Source organism: Oncorhynchus kisutch, linkage group LG14, assembly GCF_002021735.2.
Source record: "Oncorhynchus kisutch isolate 150728-3 linkage group LG14, Okis_V2, whole genome shotgun sequence".
In the NCBI taxonomy this organism is placed as follows: domain Eukaryota; kingdom Metazoa; phylum Chordata; class Actinopteri; order Salmoniformes; family Salmonidae; genus Oncorhynchus; species Oncorhynchus kisutch.
Genome location: NC_034187.2, coordinates 26,724,972 through 26,741,190, shown reverse-complemented (window position 1 = coordinate 26,741,190; position 16,219 = coordinate 26,724,972). Strand labels below are relative to the sequence as shown.

Below are 16,219 nucleotides of genomic sequence, written 5' to 3'. Positions count from 1 at the left end.
CATTACATTGAGAAACAGAAGCTAAATTATTGGAAAGAGAGAACTATGAGGAGGCCAACTCTGGCTGCAGCACCGTTCGATGGATTTTCATCAGATACTATCTGCACAGTTGTTACATGAATGTATTTTCCCAAGTGGCAGGCTTGACTACTGCTGCCCTGGCAACTGTAGCTATGGAGTCTCTGTAGTCTCTGGATCATTTCCAGAGCTGCCAAGACTAGACTGCCTTATCATTGTTTGACTGACTGGGATATTCAGAGAGAGAGAGTGTGTTTCTTTGCTTACACAAACAGTAGATTAACTGTAGCATAAAGAGCTGATAAGTCTCCCTCCCTCCTTGGTGACCATGCTGTTATGAAAGTTGTTATTATTTACAACGTGGTTATGTCACCCCTCATCTCTTTCGATTTCTCTAAACACTTTGTCCTGAACGATAGCTTCAAATTGGCTGATAAATCCTCCTCCTTATTGTCTCATGTAGCTCTTTATCTGTCACCTGGCATGCTTGTGCCAGTGTTGGCTGAGTTTACAGAATGTTTTTGTGTGATGAGCAATCCTTAGGTGAGCCTTCTGCAGAGCACTGGGGGGGATTGGGAGGTACTGGGAGGTACTGGGAGATACTGGGAAGTACTGGGGGGGGGGGTACTGGGATATACTGGGAGGTACTAGGGGGGACTGGGGGGTACTGGGAGGTACTGGTGGCTACTGGGAGGTACTGGGAAGTACTGGGAGGTACTGGGGGTACTGAGGGGTACTGGGAGGTACTGGGGGGTACTGGTGGCTACCGGGAGGTACTGGGAAGTACTGGGAGGTACTGGGGGGTACTGGGGAGTACTTGGAGGTACTGGGGGGTACTGGGGAGTACTTGGAGGTACTGGGGGATACTGGTAGGTACCGTGGAGTAGTACTGGGGGGTGCTGGCTGGGTGGGGTAACATTAAAGCGATGGCAGAGGCTAAGAGGGAGGGGAATGGATGTACTTAATTAGAGACTGTCATTAGCTCATGGAATGGATGGCAAGACTGTCTTCCAGTGTGTGTGTGTGTGTGTGTGGGGGGGGGGGGGGGCAGATAACATCAGAGGACAGGCAGACACTCACTCACTGAAATACCAAGGTGACTAGGAAGCTGTGAACACAGCACAAAAACACACACCGAAACACGTTCACACACTCATGCACACACACTCACACACTTCACTGTGACACTCTCCGTAACTAACACATAAATGAGGATGATTCTTTATTCCTCCTCTCTGTTACCGTGGCGCCAGTTTATGATGTCACTCTGTCTTCACATGGTTCGCCAGAAGAGCCCTAGTTTAATCCCCTCACTGTGCTGGGCACTTAAACTCACACCTCTGTCTCTTTACGAGTCCCAATCTGCTCCCCTCCTCAATGCTCACTATCAATTCACCACAAACAATAAAAGCCATCCAGTTACTCCTCATTCTCCTCTCCCTGTAGCCTGGGAACTTATACTCAGGACACACAATCTGGACCTCCAGCCAAGTCCTACTCCTCACTCCCAAGCTATGTGTGTTTGTGTGAGCCTTCCTTACCTTATTTTTAGCTCTCTATAACAGCCAAGTGTATACGTTGCTTTCTCCTAAGTTGCCAGGGTGTTGACTGTGAGAGTATCTCTGTGAGAGGACCTGATGCCCTACTAGGTGTTGAGCTGATTCCTCATCACCATCACTCCTCTCCTTGGTTCTGGTTCCTCTCCCTGCTTATCTCCAGTCCGTTGCTACAATACGCCCTGATTACAGCCTCTGTTTCTAATGGGATGTCATTAATTGGTCTGCAGATATTACTCTGATGTTATACTGGAGTTGGTATCAGTGGGCGTTTAGTTGGGCTTCTGATAGCGTGTCCAAACACTGTATTCTCACATTGAAGCTAGAACCCTGGAAAGCAAGGCTAGCTGAAATCCAACCCAGTTTTGCTGTGTCTCATGATCACTAGACATATGGTTGCTATGGAACTTCCCAGGCCAGGGTGTTTTGTGTACTTCAGAGAATTAGTTTGGACTCCTTTTTTACCACTCTAAATGTATGTATCCAGCAAACATAGCTGGAATGCCTTTGAACGTGAATCCTTCCCTTCTTCAGAAGCCCCCTTGACAGGGAGGGAAGCTCTTGGGGAGTACACCTATGTGTGTGACCTTAATGGATTCCTGCACAACTTAATTGCTGGGAGGGGGGATGGAGCGGTAGAGGTGGGGGTGCAGGTGGTGGATGATGTCCTGGCCATAGACCCTGGGCAATCTCCCACCCACCTCCCCTCTCTGAGTCCTCTGTGCCTGGAGCCCTGGAGTCTGTGGTGGGAAATAGCTCCTTTACAAAACCAGGGTCATCTTGTAATGTCCACCACAAGTCCAGACAACAAATGGGCAGTAAAACTATTATGTGGTCAAACTGAACTGCATTGTTTTATTTACACACAGTGTTTTAATGGTTGCGTCCAAGTAGTGCTCTGGTTACCAAGGGAGGCCTTAGTCACACTTAGCAATGTTGTTCTTTGACTGGACCTCAGGAGCCTTTCAGACCACTTTATTGTGTTGTCAATGATCATGGTCAATTTCAATTCTGTTTCAGTTGATTTGCTCTGAATGGATGTAACGGGATACCTGTGAGTCCTCACACAGGGTTATAACTTCAATTGATTATGAAACCGTTGTATTGTTCATCACTAACTTTGTCTTTTCTATTCCTTTCTGTGTTCCTGGAACTGACCTCTCCTAAACCGGTCGACATTTCCTTCACTCTGTTTGTCCTTGTTCCTATTTTAGAACACCCCAGTCCTCAGCTATTAAGCTCCTGTTTTTTTTTTACAACATCCAGTCCCTACTTTGTCTCTGAGTAGTATATTGCACAAACATGACTTACAGGCTATGGAGCAGTCTCCAACATCAGAGATACTACACATTACGTCAGGAAATCCTGCCGTTGAGATGTGGTCCGCTTCACTGACCGTCCAGTGACCCCCCGTGTCTAACACGGGGCCGTCATGCCCTCATGTCTTTGTTCCTGCAAGGCTGGTGGGGCCCCAGCGTCGTATGGTGGGGTCAGACAGGGCCACACTTGAACTCCCAATAAAAGACTGTAGGTCACTTAAGACATGAGAGCACATTTTAACTGGATTTGAACCGGTTACCTGTGGATAGGAGCCCTCTGTTTCTGTCTCTATCTTTTTGTCATGTTTTCTCTCTCACTCTATCTAAAGTATATCTAAAGGCTACATTATATTTTTACATCCACATTACAATATGCCCTAAACGTGCCTTTGCAGTGTAATCTACATGATATTGCAGTCATGAGTTAGATAAATGTTTATTAGCCCCAGTAGGGAAGGGGTGGCCATAGTAAGCTGTAGTTAGAGGGTAGAGAACCACGCAGAAAGCTGTTCTATAGGGGGGTTATGTTATAGAGGGGGCCGTAAAGGATCGAGTTAGCCAATTGAAGTCACGGTTATAATGAGTAGCAAGAGGAATGGGGGTGTTGTGGAAATAGAACGGAACAACGCTTAATTAGCTCATAAACAAGGGGAGTGGAGATGAGAGAGGGCAGTCAAGTGTCCCGCTCCTTCTTTGACTCACGCTCCGTCAACAAAGGCCCCAGAATGGCCCCGACACTCTTGTTGTGTCTCATTGCGTGGGGCTTCCTGAGAACATGAAAGGCACACATTCCAAAAAAAAGGTCCCAAAGTCGGACAAGAGACGGAACCCGTCCACACCTCCCTTGGCCTTCAAAGCTCTCCTCTCAGTCCCAGCGTGATATTGACATTGCCCTGTCGCTGACCCACCCAATGTTGTCCTAGGGGTCCCGTAGCGACAGACCACCATGACATTGGAGGTCTGTTTTATTACCCTCCTTTGTCTGTGGCCTGTTCCTCTGACACACCACTGAGAGGCTGGAGGGATGTGTTTTATGTGATGACTTTTGGCGTTGCGCTCAGGAAACCAGGACACTAGACTGGTCATCCAGGGATGACTGTGTAGATGTGTGTGTTAGTGTGTGAGTGAGCTCTCCTATGGAGTGAGATTTCCTACCCAGGCACTGCCACCTGAGGACTGCTGCTGCCGTGGCGTGGAGGTAATCTCGCTTGTTTGTGTCGATGTGCTATCATCCCCTGCTTCCTGACAAACAGGACCTGACAGCGGCTGGAGGGAGGATAGGAAAGTGCTGCCTTGATGTTCTGTTGGCTTGAAGTCCAACAGGCCTCCCTGACAGTGACCATCCTAGCTGGGAAAACAAGCCTGTAAAGGGCGTGACCCACAGCAGGATACTCCACCGCGTTATTGAGCGACTCGTCCCTTCAGAGAAGCAGACACGGGCAGTGGAGATTGAGCAGGCTCCACCTAGCCAGAGCGGGTGGCCAGGCCAGCCTCATGTGATTTCAGCCTCTGTTTAGGAAAGGAAGTCACTGCTGGCATTTCGCTAATCATTTTTAAAACTGGACCCTCCTTTTCTGGATGATCCCCTGACCTCAAAACACAATACGTTTTCCACAGTGTAGGGAATGGTCTTTTATCGTATTCCATCCATCCATCACACCTATTTGTTAATAGTTAGAACAGGAAGACAACTCCTCACACCTAGTGTCCAGTGGGAGATGTGCTTTTAAGTGTGTGTGCATTCCAGCGTGAGCTAAACTAGCAGTGTGGTGCAGGCAGAAGAGTCAGAGCTGACGCTATGGAGGGTCAGGGCATAGCGTCTGCACTCACATGGGTAAATGGAAAGGTATGCTGCACATACAGCTGATTAGAAAGCTGGCTAATTATTGACTGGTGAAAAAATGATAACCATCTCCTGCTCTGCCTGTTTTACTTTAATGTTTAGAAGCCAGCTGGAATAGCTGCAAGGTATTCCTGTCGAATACCAGGAGTTTGTGGCAAGATTTAGTTAGGTTGTTTTATGGGCCTTTAAAAAAGCTGCTTACTCAAGAATGTCATTGTTAGATTACACAGATTGAACCAAGGGCCCTGTTGTCCGGTCCTGCAGCCTGTGTACCTGCTCATTTAGGTGACAGGTTGACCAATATGCTTGGCTGTTACAGAGAGATAGAGGGGAGCAATTTCAGCAAATTTAGAGATAGATCACTGTCTCTGCGCTGAAGCCCTGAGTGAGTCTGGAGAGGAGTCGCTGGTCATGGGCTAGCCATAGAGGGCAACTGATGAGACTGGCTGAGAGATGAGATGGAATCTCTCATCATAAGGTGTCTGTGTTTCAGCCTTAATATTTTAGAACTAACTGAGAATATGATCGCCAGAGAAGTATCCATCCCAGAGGGCCCCACAGCCCTGTGTAAACGTGCATGTAGCAGCATGACCCAGATTAAGATGTGGCCCGTGTTTGCTGACTGGGGTCGATGTCATCAGCAGAGAGGTCGTAGTTCATTTGTCTTCCTGACAGAGCTTCAGGTGGTGTTCCACGGCTCTGTCAGAAGGCCACACTGATGCTGACCTCCACGAAGCGCACAATTAGGTGCCCTTTGACCCCACAGCCCCACAATCAAACCCAGAGCACGGACAGAGCATGCTCCTGCATCTTTGAACACTGTGTGCATGTGTGTATGTGCATATGTGTGTGTGTGTGGTACCATTAGATAATTTCCAGGCTCATTTTGATGTTCTTCGTGCAGGAGACGTTGATGTAGTATGTGTTTCGGCATGACATAATGGTAATACCGCCGAATTCGCATTTCCCACTTAAAATAAGAGGATATGAACGGGCAGCTTTGACATGCATAAGCCTAGGCTCCCCAGACATTATGCTGATTTCAGTTGTTCTCCACACTCCTGGTATCATAAATATATCATAGATATATTGCACTGTGATGCTCTCCTCTCCTCTTGCTGTGATTGTTATTTATCTGCTCTGTTACTCATGCTCTTTAGTGGAGTAAAAGCCTAGCATCAGTATCGAGCCCGGGGGTCGTGTAGACAGAGGCTTAGACAAATACCACTGGACCCTTGAGCAAAAGTAAAAATCTTGCTGCTGGAAAGCATTTTCCCCCCTGCTCTCTATTTCGACGTTGTTTGCCATGTTCCATGTTCCTCCTGTGGAGGCAAGGCCATGTCCACACCAAGCAGCTATGAGCCTGCAGGTCTGAGCAGAATGCATCCAGTCTGTTTCTCTCATTGCCCTCTCTGTGTCAATGCCAGCCTGACCTGCACTCCCTGACTCCCTGACTCCTACAGGCTCTGTTCTGACAGGCAATGTGTACAGATAGATCTGGAGGGAAGGGAACAGCAGAATTTAGTCAACAAAAACCTGTTTAAAACTCCCACCCCTCTCCAAACTCCATTAATTCATATGCAGATGAGAAATTACTGTTGCGCCTGTTTTTATCTGCTAATATTAGCTTTTGTGCCATGACAATAGCAGTTGGATTGTAACTATTTTCTTGTGTAATTGGTTGTGCAGACTGAAGTGTGTGTGCGCGCACGTGCAAGTGTGTTTGCATGTGAACGCACAGTATATCTGTCTACAGTATGTGTAGGATTACACAGTACAAGAGGTTGATTTTAAAAGGTGTATTAGATACCTAATCCTCACTGTAGAGAGGAAGGATATTCTGTCACTGAATTAATGACCCTTGAGTGAGCCTGTAAAATGTATAATGCACATTTAGCAAAAATCAGCTATTTATTTCTGTCTCTCTTCAGGTCCAATTTGGTCACCCGTCAACCCACCAGACCACCCCCAACTCATTTGAATGTAAAGTGAAATGGTGGAAGTAGCTCCCTGGTTTTTATTGTGGGCTACACAGTATTCCATTGTTCCTAGCAGACAAAGTGGTGAAATGGCCATTGTAACCAGTCTTGATAAGCATAGTATTCACTGGGAAAAAGAAAGAAAAGTCTTTACAATCATTAAGTGGATTAGTAGTCCCGTTTCCCTCACCAGATAAGGGGAAAGGCAGAACCCCCTCTATCTTATGGAGATTCAATTGTATATGTCTAGACATCTCAATTAGCCGGGAGAAAACAGCCAGTCCTGGTAAGCCACAGCACACTTTTCCTAGAGATGTTTTCCTATCAATACTCTCTCACCATCAACATGTCTACACCATGGCTGCAATTTTCAATTAACATGTCATTCCCTGACTGCGAAGTCTAAATTGATGCTGAATGCTCAACTTAGTGAAAATGGCATTATCTTATGGGCCATTATTAGCATGGTGATATGTTCTTTCGTGGTTAAATTGGTATGTCCTTCTATACCAGGCCTCTGTGTTCCTGTATGCTAACATGTGCTGCAGTTGCCATACTGTCACTTGCCACTCTCTGTTCCATTGTTCTGCTGACACTGCATCTTTGTGGATGCACAAAGGATGCCAGTCACAGAGATAACAACCTCATAGAAGCCTGGGATGGAGCAGGCAGGCTCAGCACAGCACAGCTGAGCTCAAGGAGATAGTACAGAGGAGCAGAATACAGTACAGAGACCTGGCAGTTTGCCAGCATAATTACTGTACCATCCATTCCACCAGGGGAGTGGATAGAATAAGTGTGTGAATGTACTCAACATTAACACCTTGTCGTCAGTTGCATACAGCTTTATTCTGACAAGCACATAGAAATATGCATTCGGTCGCTGTTTCTTTCTTCTGACAGTCAAAATGATTTCAATAAAAATAATTAATGTTGTTTTACAAAGACAGTAGGTTTAGCGATCGGCTTTTCTTTTGCGCATATGCAAAAAAATGTTTTTATTTATTTCACCTTTATTTAACCAAGTAGGCTAGTTGAGAACTGTCACGATTGTCATATTGATGAGACCAAGGCACAGCATGATATGAATACATTCTTTATTAAACAAATAACACTAAACAAACTAACAAAACGAACGCGAAGCTATATAACACGAGTGCTGACATGCAACTACACATAGACAATAACCCACAAAACCAAAATGAAAAAAATTGCAACCTAAATTGGATCCCCAATTTTGAAACAACGATAAACAGCTGTCTCTGATTGGGAACCAATTCAGGCCACCATAGACCTACATTTACCTAGATAATACCAAAACCCCATAGATATACAAAAAACCCTAGACAAGACAAAAACACACATACCACCCTCGTCACACCCTGACCTAACCAAAATAATAAAGAAAACAAAGATAACTAAGGTCAGGGCGTGACAAGAACAAATTCTCATTTGCAAGCAGTTTGACACATACAACAACAGAGTTACACATGGAATAAACAAACATACAATCAATAATACAGTAGGAAAATATATATACAGCATGTGTAAATGAGGTAGGATAAGAGAGTTAAGGCAATACATAGGCCATGGTAGCAAAGTAATTACAATATAGCAATTAAACACTGGAATGGTAGGATGTGCAGAGGATGAATGTGCAAGTTGAGATACTGGGGTGCAAAGGAGCAAGATAAATAAATAAAGTATGGGGATGAGGTAGATTGGATGGGCTATTTAGAAATTAGCTATGTACAGGTGAAGTGATCTGTGAGCTGCTCTGACAGCTGGTGCTTAAAGCTAGTGAGGGAGGTAAGAGTCTCCAGCTGAATTCTGATCATGCTGATGTGTTGATTAATTTGAGACAAATGTTATTGAGAAATTGCATTCAATTAATTGTTTTAATATTTTCCTCTCTGTGCTTGCATTTTTATTCAATAATTAAGGTTTTCCTCTCAGTCAGTCTGCTACTGGCTGCAGCTAAAGTTTGCCATCTCTGTGGCTTTAAGAGAGCTGTTCTGTGGATTACCAGCCGTAAAGACCTGTGCTGCTTCTTCAACCTTTACCAGTTCGTTTTGTGATTGCAGGTTTGCTCATCATCATCTTCTCTTCTCAGTTAGTTTGTCTAGCAGAATCTTACATGGAGGGAATGAATAATTAACAGATTCACAAACAACCAAACTCTCAGTGACACGAATGGAATGGGGCTAATGAAATGGGTCTTGAAGGGTGGGATAATTCACACAGGCGAGAGACAGCTGGCTGTTTTTACTCTGTAAATATTGGGTAGGAAGTGAAACACTATGCTGAAGCCACTTTAGCTACAGCTGTTGTATCAGCATCCTCCTCTGCACTGAAAGTCTGGAGTGGGTTCTCTTCATGTACAGAAATAGATCTCTTTACAAGCCCCAGTGTATGGCATCGAATACCAATATACACTTAGTTTACAAAACATTAGGAACACCTTCCTAATATTGAGTTGCACCGCCTTTTGCCCTCAGAACAGCCTGCATTTTTTGGGGCATGGACTCTACAAGGTGTCAAGCGTTCTACAGCGATGCTGGCCATGTTGACTCCAATGCTTCCCACAGTTGTGTCAAGTTGGCTGGATATCCTTTGGATGGCGGACCATTCTTGATACACACGGGAATCTGTTGAGCGTTCAAAAAAAAACAGCAGCGTTGCAGTTCTTGACACACTCAAACCAGTGCGCCTGGCACCTACTACCATAATCCATTCAAAGGCACTTAAATGTTTTGTCTTGCCCATTCACAGTCTGAATGGGCCAGTTGTCTCAAGGCTTAAAAATCTTTCTTTAACATGTCTCCTCCACTTTATCTACACTGATTGAAGTGGATTTAACAGGTGACATCAATAAAGAATCATAGCTTTCACCTGGATTCACCTGGTCAGTGTATGTCATGTAAGGGCAGTGTATTCAGTGTATAAAGTGAAAGCTTTTGGAGCCCACCTACTACAGCATAAAACATCTCTATCTTACTGCGTTAATCCAGATGGTTCTTCTTGAGACTAAACCTGTACCACAGGGAACAAGGCCTACCGCCTCCCAGCTGTAGCCTAACTATCCATACCAAGCTACATTTATGTTGAGTCTCGCCACAAAAGCTATCAGACTGATCTGACAGACATTTTATTCTGGGAGCAGACGTGATCCTCTGTCTCTGTTCAAACCCCTGCTGCTCCCTGGGGCACAGTGCTAGGAGCAGCAGGATCTGAAAAACTCTAAACTGGACAGGGAGAGAGAGAGCGATAGATGAGAGAGAGATGTTATTTTTCTTCCTTTTGACACTTTCAAGAGATTTACTTGAAAAAGTTACTTTTCTATTTCAAGCACCAACAAGGAGGGCAAGATGGAGTTGGACTGGTTCATTGACAAGGGTCTTCCAGTGTGTAGAACTCCAACCAGTACAGTTCTCATTAGTAGGGTGCTGCTGAGCTGAGATGGGGTCTCTAGCCTCTTCCTCCTTCCCCCTACCCTCGCCTCTTCCTCCTTCCCCCTACCCTCGCCTCTTCCTTCTCCTCCATACCTGCAGAGCTTAAAACAACACCTGGCTCCTGACTCTCCAGTTGCCTGCTGAATTTTTCATGGTATATTTATTTTTGTTTGTTTCAGTAAATCTAGTAAAAAACGAGAATGATTTGGTCTGGAGAGTTTCCAGGGGCGGTATATCAGGTATTCTAATTAGAAGTGCAGAGTAGCTGGTGAGCAGCATGCATAAATACACTCACAAGTGTCTCCCTGGTGGGAGAGATGAGCGTGAGTGCTGCTGCTGCTTCTGCTTGGCCTCCTCCAGATTGGCCACAGGCAACAGAGTAAAGATCTCTGGTGTGAAAAACGTATATCCTGAAAATATAAACACAACATGTAAAGTGTTGGTCCCATGTTTCATGAGCTGAAATAAAAGATCCCAGAAATGTTCCATATGCACAACAAAGGTATTTCTCTCAAATTTTGTGCATAAATGTTTTACTTCCCCGTTAGTAAGCATATCTCCTTTGCCAAGATAATCCATCCACCTGACAGGTGTGGCAGATCAAGAAGCTGATTAAACAGCATGATCATTACACAGGTTCACCTTGTGCTGGGGAAAATAAAAGGCCACTCTAAAATGTACAGTTTTGTCACATCACAATGCCCCAGATGTCTCAAATTTTGACTGCGGGAATGCCAGAGAATTTAATGTTATTTTCACTACCATAAGCCACCTCCTAAGTCGTTTTAGAGAATGTGGCAGTACATCCAACCGGCTTCACAACTGCAGACTACGTGTAACCACACCAACCCAGGACCTCTACATCCGGGCTTCTTCACCTGCAGGATCATCTGAGACCAGCCACCCAGACAGATGATAAAACTGAGGAGTATTTCTGTTTGTAATAAAGCCCTTTTCTGGGCAAAAACTCATTCTGATTGGCTGGGCCAGGCTCCCCCATGCCTGCGCCCCTGCCCAGTCATGTGAAATCCGTAAATTAGGGCCTATGAATGTATTTAAATTGACTGATTTCCTTCTATAGACTGTATTCAGTAAAATCTTTGAAATTGTGCATGTTGCGTTTATATTTTTGTTCAGTATATTTCATCATACTACTGTAGGTGTAATGCTACACTGGTGAAATGGAAACACACTGTCACACAGATGTATCCCTGTCTGTGTTGTAGAGTGGTTGCAGTGAGACCATTTTCAGCTACGTTTCTTTTCTCCAACATGGTCCGATCTGTTTCAGTAGGGAGCAGGGGATTCAAACATAATGTTGCTCTATGGAGTAGGTACCTATTGAAAGCCTGAGTAGTAATTACAGTAGTGTCCACTGCCATGATGTCATTGATGAAGATGTCAGTTGGTGAAGTCATTCACTCTCTCACAGGGGAGTCTAGCTCCCCAGCTTATCCATAGCCTGTAGCCTAGCCCAGACGATGACAGCTTGACTGATCTGGAGTAAAAACAGTGTGCCGACGGCTGCATCGGATCCATGCGGGAGAGAGAGAGACGTTGAAAGGAGCAAGGGAGGGATGAAGTTTGTCCAAACAGTCTGAAAGGAGCTTGTTTTCTTTGTGTGCATGAGTGAACAGGAAAAGGTAATTAACTGACCAAGTGAGGAAAGGTTGGAGTGATGGATGGATGTGGTGTAAACAGACAGATGGACACACAAGGGGCACACACACGCACACACACACACACACACACACGCACGCACACACACACACACACGCACACACACACACACAAATGGGGAGCAATAAGGTTCAGTCAGTCACTCTCCTTTTCACCTATTCCTCCCACCTTGATAGCAGTGATTCATATAAGGCACTGCACATTCTTGTAATCGCTGACATGACAAAGTTTTAGTATGAAAGGTAGCTAGAATCCTATTGCGTTCTCTCTTGGGTAACATGAGTGACAAGAACAAATGGGCCAGCCGTGACATGTCATTATATGAGGTAATTTGATTGCAGGAAGCTTGCTTGACAGGGCTCCATTAAATCATGCATTCTACTTGATCCATAGTGTCTAACTATGGCTGATTGTTTGATAGACAGTGGCATCTGCTTGTTTTTATAAATAATAGAAAAGGAGTGGCACTGTAACCATACAGTAATATATCCCTGCTATCATATGTAATGTGATACATAGCACATTATACACATCCTGTAGCATTATCTATGGCTAAATACTGTACGTAACAATCATGTGAATACTGCACACACATATCCACTGCACAAAAGGCAGGAAGTAGCTTGACAAATGTGTATTTATTTGAACAACTCTCACTTATGCCCAGCGTTTCCATTTGTCTTGATGTTTAGGCTTTATTAAAGATGCACTATGCAGAAATCGCTCTGCCATGTCCTGGTTGCTAAAATTCTAAATGTTTGCCTAATTTCAGTTTATGAGACAAAACAAGCAAGTATAGGGTAGCGAATCGTTGTACCATCTAAACCGCTGTTTAAATATATTTTCCAGAATGAAAAATGTTGTATTTTCAGATGTTTGAAGCGGGTGTACAAAACCGAAATTAAAAGAAGCAAAAAAAACGACCGGGAAGCATTTAGCATTTAAATTGCCCACATAGAACTTATCTATCGCGTCTTAGGCTTGCTTTCAATGAGAATAACGATTTATAACACACATGTCTATGTGAATTTGGTCGTTGACCAAAAAGTTACATATTGCAGCTTTAAATGATGAGATGTTTGAAAAATGTCAAAACAGACATAAATTGTTGATCTAGGACTGTCCTGCTAAAATATGCTTCTTTGAGATACGAATCGATTCCATGGAAGACTTGATCGTATAGGCCTTACCATTGAGTAAGTGGGCCAGGTAGACTTGATCGTATAGGCCTTACCATTGAGTAAGTGGGCCAGGTAGACTTGATCGTATAGGCCTTACCATTGAGTAAGTGGGCCAGGTAGACTTGATCGTATAGGCCTTACCATTGAGTAAGTGGGCCAGGTAGACTTGATCGTGTAGGCCTTTCCATTGACTAAGTGGGCTCGCGTGTATCAGGTTCCGGAAACACTCCAGTCAATCATGTTGTACGCTAACCCAGGCTACTCCTCCTACTCAGAAGCGCCTTGTGAAAGTTCAGCGCTAGCGTTTGCAGCAGTCCGTGTTCACAACATCAACGCGGATAAAGGATTAAAAACTCCTCGCCCTGTCATCTGAAAAGTACAGGTACAATTCCTTTTCTGATAGCGCTCATGTTAAATAGTGATGCAATTTGCTGTTGCTCTTTTGTTGGAAAGTGATTTAAGGTAGTTCTGCATACATTGGTTATACTTGAAAAAAATATAGTAAAATCATTGGCAAACCCAGTATTTCCGCGAGTAGAGTTATCGCCTAATAACGTACTTACACATGAAAGCATTTGTTCAATATTGATCAATAGGGATTCATTTTGATGCGGCATAAAGAGGATTTCGCAAGGGCTATACTTGGGGAATATGCCGTAATGTACTATTTGAATGTTTTATTTTCTATTACAATGGGGTCCAGATATACAACATCATGAATCATGCTGAAATTAAGGTGGATATTCTATCTCTGGAATTGTGTTTTTATTTCATCATGCAGACAAATAACTACAACCCAGTGCTGTTGCTACAGATGTAGGATATACATTTGATCAACCTGTTGCAGGAGAACATTCCTGCAATTCAGGAAATGTTTAACTTGTAGTGTATTTGAGGTTTAAAAAGGCGTATGAAGTTTGTCATTTCCTGCAATGCATGAATGTTCTCCTGCAACGCAGGCAGGCAGGCAACATCTGTTTGATGTTTGTTTGATGACACATCCCAGTTTGTGTGCCACAGGAGACGTTCCCACAGAGGTAAACAGCATGCTAGTGTGAGATCCTGACTCATTGTCTTCTCTAGCGACACAGGACTCAACAGGAGTGGTTAAACTTAGTGGTCCGTGGCCCACTACTACTACTGGTTGTTCAGCATTAAATGCTCCTGATGTCAAATTAGATGTATGGGTCTGCTGGGGATGGCTGAGGGGGGAGATAGTTTAGGGTATTGGTATGGAGGGGTGAGGTTGGGAGGGATTACCGCTAGATGTGCTTCTTTTATCCTGGGAATGTAATCTGTTTTAATGGCCTGTGGTCCATGGGGCAGGCCTGCAGCTGTGCTTGTTTCTCTGGCCTGGCTGTCAGGGAGAGCCCAGGCTACCTGTGGGAAAGTAGCCCTGTTGGCAGCTCTCGTCCTCACTGTGGGACCTGTCCGTAGGCCCCTGTGGTTTATTAGGGCCTAGTCCCATTGAAACACACTGGGACAGCACTACTGATGGGGCCAAAGGTGTCAGAGGCCAAGTAAACAGAGACAGCTCAGACTGTCTTAAGCTGTCCTTATGGAGAAATTAGAGAAGGGAGAGTGGAGGATTTCCAGTTTTTAAAATGTGCCAGATGCGGCAACTGTGTTGTTGTGTGGTCGGTCCTGTTGGTTTTATACACTGTTATAGGAAGTATGAAAACTCTGAAGTATTGTATTGCTTGTGTTACTGTTAACAACGATAATGCTGTTGGTTATGGGCTCTAGTGTGGAGAGACGCAGCACAGTTTTGAACTACTGAGTCATCGGGGGGGGTAAGTTTCCCTGTAAAAATAGTACAAAAGCAAACTGGAAGAAGAAATGGGAGACTTAATCTTATGAAATCTTGTGGGTGTGCTGTGGCTGTACCTGCCTCTTGTTTAGTTTAAGTGAATGGCCACAGAAACACAGTGAGCTGCTCTGTGGTGAAGGTCACTGCTCCCCATCTAACAGGCACTCCTCATCTCGATGGAATAGAAAGTACTGTTTCCCAGAGTGTCTTAGTTTCAATGGAGCATGCTTAAAGGTCTTTAGTCTGGCGATGGGCCTGAAAGTCTTTAGTTTGGTGAAGAGCTTCATGCATCTTCCTGATTTTAAGTAAGTCACGGGTCTGCTTTCTGTATCCGGTTGGCCGATCCGTGGCTGAATTTCATCAAACGGTAAACGTAGGCTTCCCACCCTGCTTGCTCCGTCTGTGGTTTTCATGTGGGTGCAGGAAGGGAGACAGTGAGGCGGGGTAAATTGAGACGATTTCCCAAATCATTCCCTGTGTGACTTTGCCTGGCTCCATTTGCATCGAGGTACCCAGAGGACCCAGGCAGAGAGAGATCATGCACATTTCTTTCTCTTTTTCTCTCTCTCTCTTCTCTCTCCTTTCTTTTCTCTCAGTTACAGCTATGCTTCTTTCCATCAGCCCCTGGGCAAAGGCTTTCTGATGACACTCACCACCCAGAATGTTTTTCTCTGACCTCTCCTGCTGCCCGCCTGCTGTTTCTCCTCATCGTTTGTGTGAACAACTGACAGAAAGACAAACTTGTGTGTCTATGTAGACCTACAGTCCATTCCACAGGCCCTTCTTTTCCATTGCATGCCGGCCTCCTTTCCATAATAAGGCCACAGCATCTGACTTCATTCGTCCCCAGAGTTAAATAAAGATCCTTGTTGACAGGCAATAACCCAACACAACGACCCACAGGCAAGGGGCACAACCCCAACCTGCCTCCCCCTTCTTATTCTCTCTCTCTCTCTCTCTCTCTCTCCATGTCCCTAACTCGCATTCCCTCTCTCTAGAGTGCTTGAGCTCTGAAGCCTAGTGGTCTTCCACTTGTACCTAACAATGGTTGAAGAAGCCTAGGACATCATGTCTCTCAATGGCCTGGCATGTCTGGAATACCTTTATTGTGTTGATGCAGCTCATTAAAAATGTCTCTCAAACTGGGCTTTTCTTTACACTCACAACAAACAACCCTGCAAACAATAATGAGTCATTAGGACGTCCCGGGGGACGTCCCCCGATGACGTTTTAGGATGTTCTTGGGATGTTGTGTCATGATCCCCTGGAGGTTTTGTCCCTGGGACGTCACCTGATGGCTCTGTCCCGGGGTTATCACCTGATTGTCGCAAAGAAACGTCCCCCCCCCCAAAAAAATGTTTTACCCAGGGAACACGCACCC

General features: G+C 44.8%; 1 protein-coding gene across 2 annotated transcripts in view; it reads left to right on the top strand.

The window, feature by feature from the left end:
* Positions 1-16,219, top strand: part of LOC109904544 (kinesin-like protein KIF26A) — a 100,945-nt gene that overhangs the window by 18,733 nt on the left and 65,993 nt on the right. Inside the window, exon 1 of one of the 2 annotated variants that reach the window (XM_031788149.1) lies at positions 13,090-13,410. The exons of the other annotated variant lie outside the window; for it this stretch is intronic. The gene's annotated coding sequence lies outside the window, so the exon portion shown is untranslated. Of the gene's footprint in view, positions 1-13,089; positions 13,411-16,219 lie in introns of those variants that run through there. 2 annotated transcript variants of the gene reach the window in all.